Source organism: Schistocerca serialis, chromosome 8, assembly GCF_023864345.2.
Source record: "Schistocerca serialis cubense isolate TAMUIC-IGC-003099 chromosome 8, iqSchSeri2.2, whole genome shotgun sequence".
Taxonomy (NCBI): Eukaryota; Metazoa; Arthropoda; class Insecta; order Orthoptera; family Acrididae; genus Schistocerca; species Schistocerca serialis.
In genome coordinates, this window is record NC_064645.1 from 460,690,995 (window position 1) to 460,714,911 (window position 23,917).

A 23,917-nucleotide genomic window follows, 5' to 3' on the forward strand; every position below is an offset into this window, starting at 1 on the left:
AAAATTCCGTAAATTTCAAAATTACAAATAACGGCACTCCGTCTTCAGGCAGCAAGTGGCCTATCGGGACCATCCGACCGCCGTATCATCCTCGGGTGAGGATGCAGATAGGAGGGGCGTGTGGTCAGCACACCGCTCTCCCGGTCGTTATGATGGTTTTCTTTGACCGGAGCCGCTACTATTCGGTCGAGTAGCTCCTCAATTGGGATCACGAGGCTGAGTGCACTCCGAAAAATGGCAACAGCGCAAGACGGCTGGATGGTCACCCATCCAAGTGCCGGCCACGCCCGACAGCGCTTAACTTCGGTGATCTCACGGGAACCGGTGTATCCACTGTGGCAAGGCCGTTGCCCACAAATAATGGGAGTATACGTAAAATATGGTTTTAAATGTGTTCCCAGAGATCTGTAGTTAAACTTTATTTTAAAAAAAGAAAAAGAAAGAAAGGACCTGCTCATAAGCATGTGTTTATAAAAATCAAAATTAATGATACGCACGTTAAAAAGTGTTACTACAACATATGTTTAATTAGAATAAGTTTTTTAAGTAAACAGCATAACATCGACCGGGAGACCTTGCGCGCACTAGGAAACAATCAATAACTCGAAGCACGACAGTCGCACGATCGAAATGTACCTTTGCGAAGCGTGCTACCAAAGTATCAAGGCGCTATATTATACTACCTAGTTTACTGGTTGTTAACCTTATTTCCTGTTCGGGAAATAACCACGGCGCCTACGCATATGTGTCTTTTTCATGTTACGATTAGCGTCCTCGTCTGTGCTTGTGTTCTATTAAGGAGCGTTACTGTTTCATTGTGATTAAACATATGTAACAATTACACTTCTTCATACGAAATGGCAGAGACGGAAGCGCTAATCGCAGTAAGAAAATGGCGCACATGTGCCTTAGTTATTTCCCCCAACTGGAAAATTACCTAAAATTACTTTCTACCTATCCAACCATCGTAGTTTGTCTACCAGAAACACAACATCCATATCCAACATACATAACAGAAAGTTTTTTTTAGTTTAACTATAATGAACTTAACGTGTAGAAAAAAGATGGCAGTCGGAATTGTCAGCTTTTTAATTCTTTCTTCTTCGTCCACTTTTCTTTTTTTTTATTTCGAGTATCCGATAGTTTCTTTCTACCATCAGCTAATTTGGACATTACCAATAACAACCAAACAAAGCACGATACAATATCTGACACAGGTTATAAATAAAAGGAACAATTATTATCACACATTATCATACTGCCAGCGCCACTGACAATGCAATATAATAGAATAATCTGTTTTATTTCTGCATCTCACTGGTACCGTTACACTTAACCTTTAAAATAATAACAGATTTTTCTTGACAACGTAAAGGTAATTTCTATGAAACAATAATTTTACACATACTCCTCGCACAAAATAATTAGCATTTCACTACACGAACTCAATAACTTTCTTCAGTATAAAGTGAGTAAATGTAATGAAACGATACAGTCTGTGAGTTTCAGTAGGTGATAGACAATGTAGCTGCAGACTCTCTGACAATGCCGTCTGCGTTTGTTGTCCCTTCCAAATGGAGCTGAAACGGCGCGCGCAGATAGCGAAACTGTTTGTTGCTCTGCGCATGACGTCACCGTAGGAGCACCGAGACCTCGTGGACTTCTAGGAGCGCGCTGCTCCACCGTGGATTAAGGCGCGTAAACAGGTTAGCGTTGTTGTCACTTTTTGGTTTACGTTTTAGTATTTCTTCGGTGTATACTACCCTTTTCAAACGTCTGACTGTTGTAGCGGGAAATCTGTCGCACAACAGAAGGGCAAAAAGTAAGGATGCCATCTCCCATTCGTTCCCGAATAACATAAAACTGCAGAAAGTCTGGATAACGAAGTTCCATAGAAAAGCCCGTTTCAGTGTTACATCAACCGTATGTTCGGTACATTTCATACCCAATGGCTCTGATTCAAATGGCTCTGAGCACTATGGGACTCAACTGCTGAGGTCATTAGTCCCCTAGAACTTAGAACTACTTAAACCTAACTAACCTAAGGACGTCACAAACATCCATGCCCGAGGCAGGATTCGAACCTGCGACCGTAGCGGTCTTGCGGTTCCAGACTGCAGCGCCTTTAACCGCACGGCCACTTCGGCCGGCCTCATACCCAATGATTACGTCTGTGACCAGGAGGCAGAACCACTTGTTTTTTCGAATGTTCTCAATGGCAACGCGCTAGAACATATAATACCATAACTGCGTGGTTAATCTAAGCGTTGCTGCTTATGTTGGCAACGCCGAGTGTGTATTACGTTAACATTTCCTGTCGCACGTCTCCCTTCTCCGCAACGGCAGTCAAATTATTTCATTCGCTCAGGCACCCATCTACGCGAACCGAATTCTTCTTTTGTGCCACTAGCAATTGTCCGTCGCAAGTCACAGCTGTGTTGAAAGCTCCGTGAGGCATATTTGTAAACAGTAATGGCGCCGGGGGGGCCACGTACCCGTTGCACCCCCTGGTAAAGACGGCCATGGGAGGCTACGTCTTACCGAAAACTTATATATAAGATGCTCAGCAAGTACCAAACGTTGTACGTCGTTAGAGGATCAACCAAAACTCTGATTTAGTTCGTACTGTGTGCTGCCGTCCAGGAGAGAGGGCGTAAACGTTAATTAAAAGTAACCTTAGAAATACGGAGAACAGGAAAAGCAACTTATACGTATAGCTTCTGTAAGAAAGTTGATGGTGGTTGGCAGTTGATGGCTGGAGTGCTGGTATCACAGTTGCAGGCAGTCTACGTAAACCTGTATGTTGGCCACTGGTTCAGCGTATATACAGGGTGGTCCACTGATCGTGACCGGGCCAAATATCTCACGAAATAAGTGTCAATGGAAAAAAACTACAGAGAACGAAACTTGTCTAGCTTTAAGGGGGAAACCAGATGGCGCTATGTTTTGGCCCGCTAGATGACGCTGCCATAGGTCAAACAGATATCAACTGCGTTTTTAAAAAATAGGAACCCCCATTTTAATTACATATTCGTGTAGTACGTAAATAAATATGAATGTTTTTGTTGTTGTTGTTGTGGGCTTCAGTCCTGAGACTGGTTTTATGCAGCTCTCCATGTTACTCTATCCTGTGCAAGCTACTTCATCTCCCAGTACCTACTGCAACCTACATCCTTCTGAATCGGCTTAGTGTATTCGTATCTTGGTCTCCTTCTATGATTTTTACCCTCCACGCTGCCCTCCAGTGCTGAATTTGTGATCCCTTGATGCCTCAGAACATGTCCTACCAAACGGTCCCTTCTTCTTGTCAAGTTGTGCCACAAACTCCTCGTCTCGCCAATTCTATTCAATACCTCCTCATTAGTTATGTGATCTACCAATCTAATCTTCAGCATTCTTCTGTAGCACCACATTTCGAAAGCTTCTATTCTCTTCTTGTCCAAACTATTTATCGTCCATGTTTAACTTCCATACATGGCTACACTCCATACAAATAGTTTCAGAAACGACTTCCTGACACTTAAATCTATACTCGATGTTAACAAATTTCTCTTCTTCAGAAACGCTTTTATTGCCATTGCCTGTCTACATTTTATATTCTCTCTACTTCGGCCATCATTAGTTATTTTCCTCCCCAAATAGTAAAACTCCTTTACTTCTTTAAGTGTCTCATTTCCTAATCAAATTCCCTCAGCATCACCCGACTTAATTCGATTACATTCCATTATCCTCGTTTTGCTTTTGTTGATGTTCATCTTATATCCTCCTTTCAAGACACTGTCCATTCCGTTCAACTGCTATGGCTCTGAGCACTATGGGACTTAACATCTGTGGTCATCAGTCCCCTAGAACTTAGAACTACTTAAACCTAACTAACCTAACGACATCACACACATCCATGCCCGAGGCAGGATTCGAACCTGCGAATGTAGCAGTCGCGCCGTTCCGGACTGAGCGCCTTAACCGCGAGACCACCGCGGCCGGCCGTTCAACTGCTCTTCCAAGTCATTTGCTGTCTCTGATAGAATTACAATGTCATCGGCGAACCTCAAAGTTTTTATTTCTTCTCCATGGGTTTTAATACCTACTCCGAATTTTTCTTTTGTTTCCTTTACTGCTTGCTCAATATACAGATTGAATAACATCGGCCGGCCGCGGTGGTCTCGCGGTTCTAGGCGCGCAGTCCGGAACGGCGCAACTGCTACGGTCGCAGGCTCGAATCCTGCCTCGGGCATGGATGTGTGTGATATCCTTAGGTTCGTTAGGTTTAAGTAGTTCTAAGTTCTAGGGGACTGATGACCACAGCTGTTAAGTCCCATAGTGCTCAGAGCCATTTTGAATAACATCGGGGAGAGGCTACAACCCTGTGTCACTCCCTTCCCAACCACTGCTTCCCTTTCGTGCCCCTTCTTATAACTGCCATCCGGTTTCTGTACAAATTGTAAATAGCCTTTCGCTCCCTGTATCTTACCCCTGCCACCTTTAGAATTTGAAAGAGAATATTCCAGTCAACATTGTCAAAAGCTTTCTCTAAGTCTACAAATGCTTGAAATGTAGGTTTGCTTTCCTTAATCTTTCTTCTAACATAAGTCGTAAGGTCAGTATTGCCTCACGTGTTCCAACATTTCTACGGAATCCAAACTGATCTTCCCAGTTTTTCCACTCGTCTGTAAAGAATTTTGCAGCTGTGACTTATTAAATTGATAGTTCGGTAATTTTCACATCTGTCAACACCTACTTTCTTTGGGATTGGAATTACTATATTCTTCTTGAAGTCTGAGGGTATTTCACCTGTCTCATACATCTTGCTCACCAGTTGGTAGTGTTTTGTCACGACTGGCTCTCCCAGGGCTGTCAGTAGTTCTAATGGTATGTCGTCTACTCCCGGGGCCTTGTTTCGACTCAGGTCTTTCTGTGTTCTGTCAAACTCTTCACGCAGTATCGTGTCTCCCATTTCATCTTCATCTACCTCCTCTTCCATATCCATAATATTGTCCTCAATTACATCGCCCTCGTATAGACCCTCTATATACTCCTTCCACCTTTCTGCTTTCCCTTCTTTGCTTAGAACCCTGGAAATGTCTTCCTAAATCTCTGTCTTACCATTATATAATCTATCAGATATCTTCTAGTATCTCCAGGATTCTTCCATGTGTACAACCTTCTATCATGATTCTGGAACCCTGTGTTAGCTATGATTAAGTTATGCCCTGTGCAAAATTCTACCAGACGGCTTCCTCTTTCATTTCTTTCTCGCAATCCATATTCACCTACTATGTTTCCTTCTCTCCCTTTTCCTACTCTCGAATTCCAGTCACCCATGGATATTAAATTTTCATCTCCCTTCACTACCTGAATAATTACTTTTATCTCATCATACATTTCATCAATTTCTTCATCATGTGCAGAACTAGTTGGCATATAGACTTGTACTACTGCAGTAGGCATGGGCTTCGTGTCTATCTTGGCCACAATAATGCGTTCACTATGCTGTTTGCAGTAGCTTACCCGCACTCCTATTTTTTTATTCATTATTAAACCTACTCCTGCATTACCCCTATTTGATTTTGTATTTATAACCCTGTATTCATCTGACCAAAAATCTTGTTCCTCCTGCCACCGAACTTCACTAATTCCCACTATATCTAACTTTAACCTATTCATTTCCCTTTTTAAATTTTCTCACCTACCTGCCCGATTAAGGGATCTGACATTCCACGCTCCGATCCGTAGAACGCCAGTTTTCTTTCTCCTGATAACGACGTCCTCTTGAGTAGTCCCCGCCCGGAGATCCGAATGGGGGAGTATTTTACCTCCGGAATATTTTACCCAAGAGGACGCCATCATCGTATAACCATACAGTAAAGCTGCATGCCCTCAGGAAAAATTACGGCTGTAGTTTCCCCTTGCTTTCAGCCGTTCGCAGTACCAGCACAGTAAGGCCGTTTTGGTTAGTGTTACAAGGCCAGATCAGTCAATAATCCAGACTGTTGCTCCTGCAACTACTGATAAGGCTGCTGCCCCTCTTCAGGAACCACACGTTTGTCTGGCCTCTCAACAGGTCCCTCTCCATTGTGGTTGCACCTGCGGTACGGCTATCTTTATCGCTGAGGCACGCAAGCCTCCCCACCAACGGCAAGGTCCATGGTTCATAGTTGGACCACTTTTTTCGCTTTGTGATAGAAATCGGAAATATTTAGTGTTTATAACGACTGATTGTTTGCCTGGAGGCGTTCTATAACATATTTCAAGCAATGAAAAAAGCATGTCATGTTTAAAAGAAGACAAAGTCGCCAAATTTGGCGATAGTGCACAGGAAGTCAAAAGTTAGAATGGATTCCTATGTGAGATACTTCTAACAGTTTACAAAACGTAACTCTCTCTCAAAACCTGGCAAAAAATACGAAAAGAGATACTTGTCATATGCAAAACACAGGATGATTAAAATTAAAGTTAAACTTTCAAAATGATGTAGAAATAACACCACTGGTCAGAATGACGTCAAATAGCAACGGAATATTATAGAAGAAAGGGGAAAACGTATGGCAGAAGAAAAAAATGGTGTGAAAGTTAATTACTGGATGGCGCTGTATGCGTCAGAATACGTAAATGAAAACACCTGTCATGCGCACGACCCACTGAAGTTGGTATAAATACTCCGGGTACACGGCTTTTCCTCCTTTCGCGTCTGTGACGTTCGCCATGACTGTCTCAATGCGGGATCGTGCTCTGCTTGTAAATCTGTATCGCAAGAATGATGACTGTGCACACGTCACTTTGCAGAAGTTCCGGACACTGAAGGGTCTGAAAAAAGGCGTTGGTCTGATGACTGCCGTGGGTCTGGAGAAAATGATTCGGAAATTCGAAAAGACGGGTTCTTTTGGCGTGCAACCTAGTAGAGGGAGGAAACGAATTGATTCGACGTCAGTGGAAGCAGTGGCCACAGCAATGCAGGAGGAGACGAGTGGTGGTGTGCAAACGTGTATTGCACGGAGAGTTGCCCGAACATTGGACATGCCCGTGAGCACGGTGCGTAAAATCCTACGAAACATCCTTGTTTGCTATCCATTCAAAATTACCCATTTGCACGAGTTGCTTCCTGTTGACCTGCCAGCAAGAGAGACCTTTGCTTTAGAATTTCTTGCTCGCGTGGAAGTGGAGAACGATTGGCCGTGGAAGATTCTGTGGACAGACGAATCCTAGTTTCATCTGACGGAACATGTCATACATAAAATTGTCGAATATGGGCAGCGGAAAATCCACATGCAAGTCAACCAGTACCACTTCATCCCGAGAAGGTCACTGTGTGGTGCGGGTTTACGGCATCATTTATCAACGGCCGTATTTTTTTGAAGACACAGTTGCTTCCGGTCCTGTTACCTTTACCGTCACTGGTAAGAGCTATGAGTGTCTTTTGCGCAGCCACGTCATTCCAGCTCTCCAACAGCGTGGATGTGTGAATGGGATCATTTTTATGCAAGATGGCGCACCTCCGCACATTGCAAATCCAATTAAGCAGCTGCTGAAGCGCCATTTCGGGAATGCTAGAATTATCAGCCGCCATTTCCCTACAGCCTTATCGTCCGGATCACCTGATCTTAATCCGTGTGACTTCCGGCTGTTGGGCTATCTGAAAGATGTGTACAGTGTTTCGACTGCAAACTTAGCTGCATTGGAGGCACGCATTGCGCAACGCACTCTGAACGTAACCCCAGAAACACTTCGATCATCTATGGAAGAGGTTGTTTCTCGATTTCATCTGGCAGAAAACGGTGGATAGCATATTGAATATATTTTGCGCCAGTCACACGGAAATTGATAATCCGATTTGATTTTGATTGATGCTTTTTATACGTTTTTTGGCTTCAGGACAATTAAAAACCGATGTGTTTGATACTTTTTATGCGGCTTTTGCCCTGAGGACAATTAAAAACCAATGTGAGGATGCTTTTTATGTGGTTTTTGGCCTCGGGACAATTAAATACCGATGTTTCCCATCTGATGTGATATGACCCTGCCATGTTGGCTGGGCTTATGTAACTAACAGTATCACACCTGTACACACATGAACACTGAGTAGTACAGTTTGTTTAATGTCAAACATACACCTTAGGCATTGTTGTATGATTCATTTGTTATTTGTAGTCGACCACTATTAAATTATGATGCTTACAGCGCCATCTATTGCTACATTTTGTAACTATTTATTTTTCTTCTGCCTTACGTTTTCGCCCCTCTGCGCTCCTATTCCGTTACAATTTGACGTCATTCTGCCCGGTGATGTTATTTCTACAGCGGTTTGAAAGTTTAACTTTAATTACAATTACCCTGTACATAAGGGACAAGACACAATCAATACTTTCACTGCGTGATAGCGATGGTAATGTTGTCGATGACTCCACTAAAACTACGGTTTTCCGAAATGCTTTCACCACAGAAGATGAAGCAAATATTACCGAATTCGAATGGGAAACAGCTATCAAAATGAGTAATTTAAAAACGGATATTCTGTGTTTAGCGAAGGAACTTAAGTGACTTAACAAAGGCAAGTCTTCTGGCCCTGACTGTATAACAGTCAGGTTGCTCTTCAACTATAGTCATGTAATAGCTACATATTTGCCATTTATATACAACCGCTCACTAGACGAAAGATCTGTACTTAATGGCCAGAAGGTTGCACAGGACACACCAATACTCAATAAAGAAAATAGGTGCGATCTGCTGAATTAGAGATTCATTTCACTGACGTCGATCTGCAATGGGATAACACGTATTCGAAAATCGTGAATTATATCGAAGAAACCGAGCTATTGAGACATAACACGGATTCAGGAAATATCGTTCTTGTGAAACGTAACTGCAGTTCTTTCACTCGAAGTAAAAAGTACTATCGTTAATGGATCTCAAATTTATTACGTATTTCAATATTTCCAAGAGGTATTATACACCGTTTCTCAGAACCGGCTTCTAATCAAACTGGGTGTCTATGGAGTACCGTCTCAGTTGTGCGTTGGATTCATGATTTCCTGTCAGATAGGAACTGTTATAGGTCTTTTCTTCTGTAGATGATGCTGTCATTTACCGAATAGTAAATTTATCAGAACGCCAAAACTAATTGCAAATTGGGTTAGTCAAAATATCTGTGTGCTGTGAAAGGTGGCAGGAGACCGTTGAATTTCGGTTATACGATAAATCAGGCAGATCTAAAGGCTGTCAGTCCAACTAAATGCCTAGGGATCACAAATAAGGGTAATATAGATTGAAACGATTACATAGAAAATGTTGTGGAGAAGTGGAGCCAAAGACTGCGGTTTGTGGCAGAACATTTTGATGCAATAGATGAACTAGACAGACTGCCAACACTACGCAAGGACAGCTCGTTGTGTATCACCGCAAAATAGGTGAGAAAGTGCCAGTGATACGATACGCTAGGTTTCTTTGTGGAAACACTTTTCACGAAACGTCGACCATCATATTTCTCTCCGGTACCGCGCGCAGCGAGTTTTGAATCCGCGCCAGAATGCATGGACGTCGAAGACCACTAGATGTCTCTACACCGTCGCGCTATAAGCCATGGCGGCGCGCGCCTCCTGGCCCACGTATAATGTGAGGGAGCCACGGTGGAACACGTGGTCCCAGTGGTCAATAGCGACGTGCCCGATCACATATTTAAGCGCCTGCCTCTCGCTCAGCCAGACCCCCTCCCCCCCACCAATACACCTCTTGCAATAAGCCGATGACACCGCATTCTTCGCCCTCCCTCCTACCCTCCGACGGTCCCAACGCCTTCTCCAGAATCACCTTGACCTTTTTGCAGAGGCTCCTGAAAATAAATCCTTTCAAGACCCGGACATTCATCGTAGGTCGTACCACTCGCTCCTTCCGGCTCCTGGATTTCTCCCTTACCATCTGCGCCCTTTGTGTCCGCCTCTCCCCTATCCTCACCGACCTTGGCCTCACCACTGACTGTCACATCACATGGATCCCTCATCTCCGCTCCATCCAACCCAAAGCCCACAACTGCCTCTGACTCCTCAAACTCCTCTCTGGCGGGACATGGGGATTGCACCCCTCTACCATCCTCCACACATATAAATCCTTAATCTGTCCCAACCTCTGTTATACCATTTCCGCCTGGATATCTGCTCCCCCCCCCCCCCAAATTCCATAAGTCCCTCCAGATCCTTGAGCATCATGCATTCCACCTCGCCTTCCGTATACACCTCCCGTCCCCCACGCGGATCCTCTATGACCTCATTCCTTTCCCCATATGCTCCTATTCCTCGAACATATCCACATACCCTACACCTCCCGCCGCCTTGATCCCCCTCACCACCTGGTGGCTCCTCTCCTCTCCCATCCCCACCCCTTCCCACATCTTCACTGTTGTGTCCCCTCCTACCCTCCATCTCTACACCCTTCATATCCTTTCCCAAGGTGGCTTCCATCAACTCCCCCTCCTGGATGATGCCCTCTCTCCTTCCATTTATCATTCCTATCAACTCTGATTCTCACCCCCCTCCTTTCCTCCGTCCTTTTCCTGGGCTCCCTCTCTCCCCTTCCATCCTCTTTTTTCCCCACCTCTTCTTTCTCTGCCCCCCCCTCTCCCCCGAGTCCTTTTGCATTTCCCTTCTCTGCCTTTTCCCATTACCTCTCGCATCTGCCCTGCCCCTCCCCCCTTATGAGTCCTCTCCCTCCTTTGGTTCCCCCCCCCCTTTCGTTTTTCCTCTCCTCCCTCCTTGTTTTCCCCCAATCTGTCCAGGTCCACCCCCCCCCCCCCCCCAACTGCCCTTGGCTATGGTGTGTCCTTTTTGTGCCGACATTTTAGTGCAGTGTTTAAAATGAGTGTTCAGTGTTGTGTGTCTTTTCCGAAGTGTTGTGAACCGACATCATACTGTCGCTGGGTGTGATTTTAATATCTCTCGCGAACAGAAACCAGACTGTCACCATGTTTTTTAATTTCTGTCTGCTTCCTGTGTATTTTATTCGCTTTGCCAACCCTTTGCTTTATGTTTTAACTTTCCACAATTTTCCGCCGTTTTACAATTTACGTCACCATTTTATCGCCTGCTTTTATTGTTTCTTATCTTCTTCTTACGTTTTAAAAAGTCTGTAGGCTGCAGAGCAGCGTAATAAGCTGCTGCAAGCCCGCCCCCTTCGGGGGTAATCGAAATTCAATAAAGGAAAACAAAAAAAAAAGCTCAGCGAGCAGCGAGTCTGATCTCTGCCTGCGTCTATCGACACATCCCGCCTACAGACAGCATGTTTACGTTACTTCGTTCCGTGTACGAGTGGACGTGGTTGATTCGTGAAGTTTTCTTCTGACTCCATTGTTCCTTGCGTGCTGTTGTTCGTACGGTCTCTCTCGGTTGTCCTTCGTTGTTCGTGTGCGACCTTTCCTGTTTGTGTTGTAGATCGCGGGCCGCACCGAGGGTCCCGCTGCGCTTTCCTTCATGGCAACCCCGCGACCGTTACAACATTTCTCCTCCGAATGTGAAAATATTTCGTTGATTCCCACCTACATTTCTGAGTCTCCAATCTCCTGACTAGTTTAATGCGGCCCGCCATGTATTCCTCTCCTGTGGCAACCTCTTCATCTGTAGGAATCAGCATGGGTTTCGAAAAAGACGATCGTGTGAAACCCAGCTCGCGCAATTCGTCCACGAGACTCAGAGGGCCATAGACACGGGTTCACAGGTAGATGCCGTATTTCTTGACTTCCGCAAGGCGTTCGATACAGTTCCCCACAGTCGTTTAATGAACAAAGTAAGGGCATATGTACTATCAAACCAATTGTGTGATTGGTTTGAAGAGTTCCTACACAACAGAACGCAGCATGTCATTCTCAATGGAGAGAAGTCTTCCGAAGTTAGAGTGATTTCAGGTGTGCCGCAGGGGAGTGTCGTAGGACCGTTGCTATTCACAATATACATAAATGACCTTGTGAATGACATCGGAAGTTCACTGAGGCTTTTTGCGGATGATGCTGTGGTATATCGAGAGGTTGTGACAATGGAAAATTGTACTGAAATGCAGGAGGATCTGCAGCGAATTGACGCATGGTGCAGGGAATGGCAACTGAATTTCAATGTAGACAAGTGTAATGTGCTGCGAATACATAGAAAGAAAGATCCCTTATCATTTAGCTACAATACAGCAGGTCAGCAACTGGAAGCAGTTAATTCCATAAATTATCTGGGAGTACGCATTAGGAGTGATTTAAAATGGAATGATCGTATAAAGTTGATCGTCGGTAAAGCAGATGCCGGACTGACATTCATTGGAAGAATCCTAAGGAAATGCAGTCCGAAAACAAAGGAAGTAGGTTACAGTACGTTTGTTCGCCCACTGCTTGAATAGTGCTCAGCAGTGTGGGAACCGTACCAGATAGGGTTGATAGAAGAGACAGAGAAGATCCAACGGAGAGCAGCGCGCTTCTTTACAGGATCATTTAGTAATCGCGAAAGCGTTACGGAGATGATAGATAAACTCCAGTGGAAGACTCTGCAGGAGAGACCCTCAGTAGCTCGGTACGGGCTTTTGTTGTAGTTTCGAGAACATACCTTCACCGAGGAGTCAAGCAGTATATTGCTTCCTCCTACGTATATCTCGCGAAGAGACCATGAGGATAAAATCAGAGAGATTAGAGCCCACACAGAGTCATACCGACAATCCTTCTTTCCACGAACAATACGAGACTGGAATAGAAGGGAGAATCGCTAGAGGTACTCAAAGTACCCACCGCCACACACCGTCAGGTGGCTTGCGGAGTATGGATGTAGATGTAGATGAAATAGCACCTGCAACTTACGTCCTCAATTATTTGCTGGATGTATTGTGTGTGTGAAATCTCATGGGACTTAACTGCTAAGGTCATCAGTCCCTAAGCTTACACACTAATTAACCTAAATTATCCTAAGGACAAACACACACTACCCATGCTCGATGGAGGACTCGAACCTCCGCTGGGACCAGCCGCTCAGTCCACGACTGTAGCGCCTACGACCGCTCGGTTAATCCCGCACGGCTGCTAGATGTACACTACTGGCCATTAAAATTGTTACACCACGAAAATGACGTGCTACAGGCGCGAAATTTAACCGACAGGAAGAAGATGCTGTGATATGCAAATGATTATCTTTTCAGAGCATTCGCACAAGGTTGGCGCCAGTGGCAACACCTACAATGTGTTGACATGAGGAAAGTTTCCAACCGATTTCTCATACACAAACAGGAGTTGACCGGCGTTGCCTGGTGAAACATTGTTGTGATGCCTCGTGTAAGGAGGAGAAATGCATACCATCACGTTTCCAACTTTGATAAAGGTCGGATTGTAGCATATCGCGATTGCAGTTTATCACATCGTGACATTGCTGCTCGCGTTGGTCGAGATCCAACGACTGTTAGCAGAATATGGAATCGGTGGGTTCAAGAGAGTAATACGGGACGCCGTGCTGGATCCCAACGGCCTCGTATCACTAGCAGTCAAGATGACAGGCATCTTATCCGCATGGCTGTAAGCGATCGTGCAGCCACGTCTCGATCCCTGAGTCAACAGATGGGGACGTCTGCAAGACAACAAGCATCTGCACGATCAGTTCGACGACGTTTGCAGCAGCATGGACTATCTGCTTGGAGACTGTGGCTGCGGTTACCCTTGACGCTGCATCACAGACAGGAGTGCCTGCGATGGTGTACTCAACGATGAACCTGGGTGCACGAATAGCAAAACGTCATTTTTTCGGATGAATCCAGGTTCTGTTTACAGCATCATGATGGTCGCATCCGTGTTTGGCGACATCTCAGTGAACACACATTGGAAGTGTGTATTCATCATAGCTCTACTGGCGTATCACTCGGCGTGATGCTATGGGGTGCCATTGGTTACACGTCTCAGTCACCTCTTGTTCGCATTGACGACACTTTGAACATTGGACGTTACATTTCAGATGTGTTACGACCCGTGGCTCTATACTTCATTTGATCCCTGCGAAACCCTACATTTCAGCAGGATAAAGCACGATCGCATGTTGCAGGTCCTGTATGGGCATTTCTGGATACAGAAAATGTTCGACTGCTGCCCTGGTCAGCAAAATCTCCAGATCTCTCAGCAATTGAAAACCTCTGGTCAATGGAGGTCGAGCAACTGGCTCATCACAATACGCCTGTCACTTCTCCTGGTGAATTGTGGTATCGTGTTGAAACTGCAAGGGCAGCTGTACCTGTACACGCCATCCAAGCTCTGTTTGACTCAATGCCCAGGTGTATCAAGGCCGTTATTACGGCCAGAGGTGGTTGTTCTGGGTACTGATTTCTCAGGATCTATGCACCCACATTGCATGGAAATATAATCACATGTGAGTTCTAGTATAATATATTTGTCCAATGAATACCCGTTTATCATCTGCATCTTGGTGTAGCAATTTTAATGGCCAGTAGTGTATTCCAACCTCTGTCTTCCTCTACAGTTTTTGCCCTCTACAGCTGTCTCTAGTATCATGGAAGCCATTCCCTGATGTTTTAACAGTTGTCCTGTCGTCCTGCCCCTTCATATAGTCAGTGTTTTCCACATATTCCTTTCCTCTCAGATTCTGCACAGGACCTCCTCATTCCTTACCTTATCAGTCCACCTAATTTTCAACATTCATCTGTAGCACCACATCTCAAATGCTTCGATTCTCTTCTGACCCGGTTTTCTCACAGTCCATGTTTCACTACCATACAATGCTGTGCTCCAGACGTACATTCACAGAAATTTCTTCCTCAAATTACGGCCTATGTTTGATACTAGTAGACTTCTCTTGGCCAGGAATGCCCTTTTTGCCACTGTTAGACTGCTTTTGGTGTCATCCTTGCTCCGTCCGTCACTGGTTATTTTGGTGCCCAGGTAGCAGAATTCCTTAACTTCGTTTACTCCGTGACCATCAATCCTAATGTTAAGTTTCTCTCTGTTCTCATGTCTGCTACTTCTCATTATTTTCGTCTTTCTTCGACTTACTCCCAAAAATGTGTGAAATCTTATGGGACTTAACTGCTAAGGTCATCAGTCCCTAAGCTTACACACTACTTAACCTAAATTATCCTAAAGACAAACACACACACCCATGCCCGAGGGAGGACTCGAACCTCCGCCGGGACCAGCGACTTACTCCCCATCCATATTCTGTACTCATTAGACTTTTAATTTCATTCAGCACATCATGTAATTTTTCCTCTCTTTCATTCACATAGGAAGTGAAACTAAGAGCTCGCAAGGAAAGATTATATTTTCGTTTTTCCATCGTGGAACGGTGGAGAAATAGTTTGAAGAAGATGCGGTGATCCCTCTGCCAATCACCTAAGTATGGACTGCAGGATAGGAATGTTGATGCATATGTAATCACAGACAAAACAGATGCTGCAGAGATGCTGTTATGTTTCACCCTGCAGACCCAATGTCTGCTTGTGGTTAAACACTAAACTTCATTAAAGAAATAAATAATGAAGGAGGAACTAGAAGAGGGAGAAGTCTTAGTTGGGAGTTGTTCCTTGCCGGGAGAGGATGTCCGGCATAATAGCTTCTGTTGTCGCCGTTTGTTTTTACGGGCGTGCCCCTGCCAGCGGCAGAGACATAACTCCGGCGCGCGGTCGGAACAGCCGCTCCGCGCTGCTACCCTGTGTTCCGGGCAGAGTTGGCGAGCTATTTTGTATGACAGAGTGGCAGCGGGTCGCGGGCCGCAGAGGGCACGTATGTCGCGCCGTCTGCGATGCGGGCTTTGTAATCCAACTTTGTGGGGGGACGGCGCGCGTGCGGCCGACAGGTTGCGGGGGGCGTGGCCGCGCCGTGGACAATGCACCCAAACACTGCTTATTAGCCGTGACAGTTCCGCTGGAATTCCGTGAGCCCGGGAGCTCAAAACACGCGTAATGAGAGCCATCTCATCCTGTAAACAGTGCCCTCCCTGGGCCGCGCTCAATTTCGATTCCATTTCCGAGAAAGAGGAAACTTTTGACCAGACCCTTTATTTCCACATCGACGTCTACAGCTATACTTGGCGATGCACCTTATGTTGTACAACAGTCGTTTTCGCCCCTTCACTGTTCCAGTCGCGAATGGTGCGATGTAACTCTAATCTCTCTCTCTCTCTCTCTCTCCTTGTATCTTCATGTCTTTTAGCGAGGTATATATAGGAGGAATTCCTTGTGTGTCGCCGGCCGGGGTGGCCGAGCGGTTCTAGGCGCTACAGACTAGAACCGCGCGAACTCTACTGTCGCAGGTTCGAATCCTGCCTCGGGCATGAATGTGTGTAATGTCCTTAGGTTAGTTAGGTTTAAGTAGTTCTAAGTTCTAGGGGACTGATGATCTCAGAAGTTGAGTCCCATAGTGCTCAGAGCCATTTGATTTGAACACCATGCTTACGACACAATTCAGTAACTGAATGCATAGTTGTGAAGGACACAAAGAGATATTTAGAAAGAAAATTAAAGTTTGTACTGTTGTTGCATTAATTTGAGGTGTAAGCGGTGCTGATATTCAAAACCATAAATGTGGGTTAAAAACTGTGATCTATGTGAGGAAGTTAACCCTGCATTACTGCGCGACTGTTTCACCAGGTATCCAATCTAGCTTACCAAATTCCCAACCAGACTAACATTAATTATAATCTTTTAGTATTCATCTTACGATAACCGGTGATATATATATAAAAAGACAATTTAAATAAAACGAAATAAATCAGTTTATATTTGGACATTTATTTTAACATTGATCATTGTTCCGTTAGAATTTCAGCATATCAGACTTGATTCATAACTAAACTGGTGCCTTTTTTAGGATTGTGAAAATGTGAGTTTGTAATCTAACGGAACACGCCAAAGGAAGACTACATACAACACTGCATTCATAAAATAACACAGGAAGAACGTTGAAACATATGCAAGAGGAAATTAACCACAACCAACCGATTCAATTTTCACCCAAAGAAGTTACGTTCGCAGCACAATCCTGTCTGTCATATAATTACCACACACTGGTATACTAAATTCATACTAAGTCTCTGTGAAATCTTCCCGAAAAGAATAGCTGAGGGCTACTTTGATGCTTACACCACATGCTTCACGTGGTCGACTTGGTTTACACAAAGAGTGTAACTCCACAATAATTTTGATAGTTAAAATAAATTACATCGAAACGCAATTTACAAAAGAAAAGCCTCGAACTGGTTACTATCGTCTTACTATTAACCTGATGGGTCAAACAATTGTATAAGCACGTGGTACTGGTCTCACAAAGTACACCCCATGTGGGTTGAACATAAAGAAAAGTTGCTATATTGAAAAATATTGTCAAGACGAGACGTTATAATCTCACGCACATTCGCATTTAAGATTGATGATCTTAGAGTTACTGATCAACACGTGGTTCCACTTTACTCACAAAGTAGTGACAAAGCACTACCGGAAGATATTCTGAATTTCACACTCGAATTACACTGCGTTGCAATTTAAGATAACATTAGATATTTTAGAGCTAAACCTGAAATAAAGGTGATTAAATTTTCAGTTAGGCTCAACTTAAGAAACCCATTGTCGTACGGACTTAGCAGACACGCACATAGCCGGAGATCTTACCACTTCAGACGCTCGCAGCGGACCGACTGACCTGGGCCACTACCGAGCGTGCTTAACAGATACAAACGGAAGTAACCGGAGAGGCGGCTTCCTATACCAACATGACAAGGGATGGACAGGACCATACCAAGAATAGAAACCTCTCTGCTTTTAGAAAGCGTAGCTACCTGTTCCGACGTTGGTCCTACTGTTCTCTAGCAGACAGTCTTGTCTGCTACCATCAAGCATGCAACTAGAAATACATTTGCTCATTCATCCTCTCACACAGAAGGGAAGGGGGATGACAGTACCTTATCATGTACAGTATATAAAAGAAAGCGGATGTAGGTTCCGTATGAGACTATGTGACATGAATTACATATAAACTGTGTTTTAAAGTGTAGTAGTGTGACAGATCGTTCTTGTTTATGTGTAAAAGTAACACGTTCCACTGCTCAGTCTCCTCCCAGATAGTAAGATACACCACAGTAAATTTAGAAGAGGAATTAATGCCTTAAATGACAACAGATGTAAGAAATTAACATGAAGGGAATCCAACAGAGGCCTTTCAAGTTCAGTGAGAAGACATAAATGCTTTTAGGTTTGCCGATGAGATTGAAGTTCTGTCACAAACGATAAACAAATTGTAAGATTAGTTCAACAGAATGGATAGTGTATTGAAATGAAGTTATTAGATGAAAGCAACAGCAGAACGAGAGTAATGGAATGTTGCCGAATTATGTCAGGCAATGCTGAAAAATTAGATTACGAAATGAAACAGTAGAAGTCGTACGTGAGGTTACTATCTGTTCGAGCAGCAAAATAAGTAACGATGTCCGAAGCAGACTAGGAACATCAAGGAACGCATTTCAAAGAAAATGAAATTTCGTAACATCGAATAATACATTTAAGTGTTACGAAGTCTCTTCTGAAAGTATTCGTTTGAGTGTAGCTTTGTGCGGAAGTGAAATATGGACGATTAACAGTTCGAATGAGAAGAGAGGACACCTTACTGAAACGTCGTGCTAGAAAAGAACGCTGAAAGTTTGATGTGTAGATCGGATAACTGAAAGAAAACGTACTGAACCGAATTGAAACGAAAATAATAGTGAGGCAGAGGAGGGAATCAAGCAGGGAGGTCATCGTTCCCATCGTATTATGGAAGAATGAAAAAGGAAGTCGGCAGTGCCCTTTCGAAGGAACCATCCCGGCATTTGCCTGAAGAGATGTAAGGAAATCACGAAAAACCTAAATCAGGACGGCCGGAATCGAGTTTGAACTGTCGTCCTCCCGAATGCGAGACCATTGTGTTAACCAATGCGCAACCTCGCTAGGTGAAATGTTAACTGGGTGATGGAGGCGGTAAAAATTTTAGGGGGAGTCCAAAGGGTGACTACAGTAAGAAGGTTCAAATCGCTGCACGTCGCAGTAATGTTGCAGGAAGCCGGAAAAAACAACAGGAACTTGCAGCCCCAACAGGATGATTAAAGAAACGAAGAGTCTTGCACAGGACCGGCTGGCGTGGAGAGTTGCGCCAAAGCAGAATACGGGCTGAAGACCACACAAATACGCCGTCACACTATTCAAGCCGTATTACTACGCAGACAGAGCTACAATTTGAATCAAGATTCTGTTCAATGTTTGTGCGATATCTGTTCCTACTGTAATCCCGAAGTGCTTTTTTTTCTAACTTTTGTTACGTACTTGCGCACAGACACTTGCAGGTAATATTAGAACAAATAAGCCGTCGGTCACAAATATTAACTCAAAATTGACCAACATGGTCAACGCTACTATGAGTGCCGTCTTCAGAATTAAACTAACTGTTCTAGAACATAATAGGTATATAATACATTAATAAACTAAAATGTGTGCTGACTGGAAAGAGATGCAGTATTTGCATGTCACATTCTAAAAAAAAAATTAAGCCGGAAAGGCGACGTCATGAAAAGTTGTAAATAAGATAAGATGGTGAGCCGCTAAGGGCTACTCGTACCTGAGGCAACTTTTCATTATTGTAAGTTGGTATTTAACCACCTCAAACTAGCTGACTATATTTCTTTTAAAAATTTTGCCTTATCTTTTATTAAAGGGTTCAAAATTTTTAATAAGTTTCTGAGACATAGACCTCGACATTTCCTTTCTTGCGCTTCCTTGTTCTCAGAGCCAGGTAAAACTTCTCTATTGTCTGCGCGTGGGCAAGATGCACTGAAGTGACAAAATTAATACGGTACCTCCTAATATCATGTAGCACCTAGTTTTGCTCGGCGTAACGCAGCAACTCGACGTGTCACTGACTCAGGAAGTCGTTGGAAGTCCCTTGCAGAAGTATTGCGCCATGCTGCCTGTGTAGCTGTCCATAACCGCATAGATGTTGCCGGGCAGAATTTTGTGCACGAACTGACTTCTCGATTAGAAAAAAAATGATTCAAATGGCTCTGAGCACTATGGGACTTAACATCTGAGGTCATCAGTCCCCTAGAACTTAGAACTACTTAAACCTAACTAACCTAAGGACATCACACACATCCATCCCCGAGGCAGGACTCGAACCTTAGCGGTTGCGCGGTCCCAGACTGTAGTGCCTAGAACCGATCGGCCACTCTGGCCGGCCTCGATTAGCTCTCAAAAATGTTCGATGTGATTCATGTCGGGCGATCAATTATTCGCTCAGATTGTCTAGATTTCTCTTCAAATCAATCGCAATCAATGCCCAATGACATGGCGCTATGTCATCCATAAAAGTTCCAGCGCAGTTAGGGAACATGACGTTCATGAATGGCTACAAATCTTCTCCTAGTTGACGAACACAACCAGGACACAGTCCATTCCATGCAAACACAAGCCACAAGACTATGTAACCACCACCAGCTTGCACAGTGCCTTGTTGACAACCTGGTGGTACCACTGTAAAACCCACTGAAATGTGATTCTCTCACGCGTTTCCAGTCAACTAGGGTCCAAACAATATGGTCACGAGCCCAGGAGAGGCACTGCAGGCGATGTCGTGCTGTTAGCAGAGGCAGTCGCGTCGGTCGTCTGCTGCCATGACCCACTAACACCAAATTTCGCCGTGTGGACCTAACGGATACGTTGGTCGTACGTCCCACACTGATTTATGCGGTTATTTCACGCAGTGTTGACTATCCGTTAGCACTGACAACTCTACGCAATTGCCGTTGCTCTCGGTCGTTAAGTGAAGACTGTCAGCCACTGCGTTGTACGTGGTGAGAGGTAATGCCTGAAGTTTTGAATTCTAGGTACACTCTAGACACAGAGGATCTCAAAATATTGAATTCCCTAACGAATTTCGAAAAGAAATATCCGTTGCATCTAGCTCCCACTAATACTCCGCGTTCATAGTCTTTTAACTCCAGTCGTGCGGCCATAATCAGCTCGGAAACCTTTTCACACGAATCACCTGAGTACAAATGACAGCTCCGCAAACGCACTGCCGTTTTATGCCTTGCGTATGCGATGTTACCGCTATGTGTGTATGAGAATGTTGCTGTCTCTTGACTTTTGTCGCCTCAGTGTACCTAACTTCGTGATAACCATTTCTATAGGATTAAATCAAATGTACTTCTTTCTCATTCACTCCTCTGAGGGTTTATTCTTCCGGCCATACCATGCCTAATGTTTGTCTTTGTGGATATGATGATGATGAGGTCCCATACTCCGAGGAGCGTGGGAGACGATGCGGGAGACCCGCACCGCTGTGCTAGGCAAGGTTCTAGTGGAGGTTGTTTGCCATTGCCTTCCTCCGACCGTAATGGGGATGGATGATGATGATGAAAACGACACAACACCCAGTCATCACGAGGCAGGAAAAATCCCTGACCCCGCCGGGAATCGAACCCGGGACCCAGTACGCGGGAAGCGAGAATGCTACCGCAAGACCACGAGCTCCGGACCTTTGTAAACAACACCACAGTTTCCGTCAATCCTATTTTCAGTACTGCTGGTGCACCTGTCCCAACAACCAATCTACATTAGTATTTTGGCATTCTGTTTTTCATCTCCGCAAATGTTTTGATCCGGTATTTAGCTACGTCAAACTGGCTGTTTTTGTATCCTTCAAGAACAGCGCTATTTCCTTTAACAAATTCACCCCTACACTGTCGTTTTAGCGTTCTCGTTTTTAATATGCCTTCGACGAATCCTTTCGGAGAAGCAGTTGATGTACCGTGGCCTGGCATACAGATAGGGAATTTCGCGCTCAGTGTGGTGTCCTTCTCCGAGACCCCGCGGACGAGACAGGGGGCGGTGCGGCGCGTCGCGACGCCTCCTCTGCTTTAGTGTCCCCAGTGCGCCTTTATTGCGAGCAGCCATTCAATCTGGCAATGCCGGTTTACGACCAGCCCGAGAAAGGCGACGCGACCCCAGCCACTGTGAGCTTCTCCCGCGCTGCGCCCCTGCACAAATAATTGCAGGGCGATCAAATTTTTCATAAGATGCGCTATAAGGCCTCTGGTTTTGCTGCCGTCACGGCACATTATTATTTTTTTAACATCTATGACTGTCCCCCTTGCGTACGCTAAAAGACAGGGAATTTCCCAAGTATTCGACCTGAAAGTATCGGGTGATTGTAGTTAAAGTGCAGCTACTCACAGCTGTTCATTGCGAGCTGTAATTATCTTTTGGCACCAAAACTTGACAGATATTTTAATACGTTAATACGGAACTGATTTATGGAGGAAAAAAATTGTGCCAAATTTGGCCACCAGGTGCAATTCTGGCGCTGTGGATGCGAGAAAATCGAATAGAAATGTTTGCACACGTAACGGATTAGAAACTGAGATGAAAGGCATCATGTTGGTTCTATTAGTAACTCCTACTGCAGACGACAGATAGATGCCGTACAGCTCTAAGTTTGCACCTGGTGCCCAAAATTGGAACAATTTTTTTTTTCTTTTTTTTCGGGTAAGCTGGTTCCGTATTAGCGAATTAGCATATCTACCAAGTTTTGCTGCCACTCGATAATTACAGCCCACAGTGGACGTATAGGAGTAGATACACTTTAATTGTAACCACTCGGTATGATCCTAAAGCGATTACAAGAAAATACAAACGCTTCAGTCTGTGAATGTGCTTATATGATATAGCCATAAGGTAAACAGTTGGTTGGTTGGTTGGCTGATTCAGGGAACGGGGACCAAACAGCGAGGTCATCGCGCTGCCATCGGATTAGGGAAGGATGAGGAACGAAGTCGGCCGTGCCCTTTCAAAGAAACCATACCGGCATTTGCCTGAAGCGTTTTAGGGAATCACCGAAAACCTAAATCAGGAGGGCCGGACGCAGGTTTGAACCATGGACGATGATGATGATGATGATGATGATGATGTTTGGTTTGTGGGGCGCTCAAATGCGCTGTCATCAGCGCCCGTACAAAGTCACAATATTTTCACAGCCTAGTCTAGAGTCTCTAACGAATGATGATGATGGAATGATGAGCACAGCACAAACATCCAGTTCCCGGGCAGAGAAAATCCCCAACCTGGCCGGGAAACGAACCTGGGACCCCGTGATCGAGAGGTAGCAACGCTATTCATTAGACCACGAGCTGCGGAATTCCACTCCGTGGATAATAGTTATAATGAGTATTATGAAGTGGTAAGATGCAGTCCTAAAAAGCGTATGACGTTATGGGAAACACAATTCTGAAATAATAAAATACTGTAGGACATAGTTATCACCAGAGAATGAGGAAATGTCTACCAAGAAAGTGGTTGAGTAAAGAATGAAATACGACGAAAAATCTATGCTACAGCTGACCAGCTGCAACATTCAGAACTTAACTGGATAGCCGTGCGACACCTGTACAGGTGTAACGCAAAATATAGAGACAGTAATTTAGAACATTTGTTGTCATGCTAGCTGTAACCCTGAACGTTTATGGAAAAACATCGCTACAAAATACGAAAGTAGCATTTCAGATAACTAAGAAATGCTGATAACCAAACTAACAACACTGGAAGAAGATCTTCATTAGGAACAACGGCGCGTTGTTGTTTCCCTCATCTCTCGTACGCTAGACGGCTGCAATTCTCAAGTCGTAGCGCCTATCAGTTATGCTTTCAATCTTAAATATCCCACGTAATCGACAACCTGTCTAAATTCCGTCGTCTTCCCCTGAGAGGCTTTCCTTCCATTATCTGTTCAACTACAGTTTTCGGCAGCGGTTCATGCTGTAAAATGAGCAATGTATTCATTATTAGGCATTTTTATGTGACTTGGTGTTTGTGCCGTTACCTCCTGAGAAGCTCTTACTTTCGCGAGTTTTCTCTCTGTCTAAACGTGCCCTTTTGATATGCAGGGCCGGCCCTT

At 44.5% G+C, this 23,917-nt stretch overlaps 1 pseudogene; it reads right to left on the reverse strand.

Annotated features, from left to right (window-relative positions):
- Positions 1-235: 235 nt before the first annotated feature.
- LOC126417822 (5S ribosomal RNA) lies at positions 236-352 on the reverse strand (annotated as a pseudogene).
- Between the last annotated feature and the right edge of the window lie 23,565 nt (positions 353-23,917).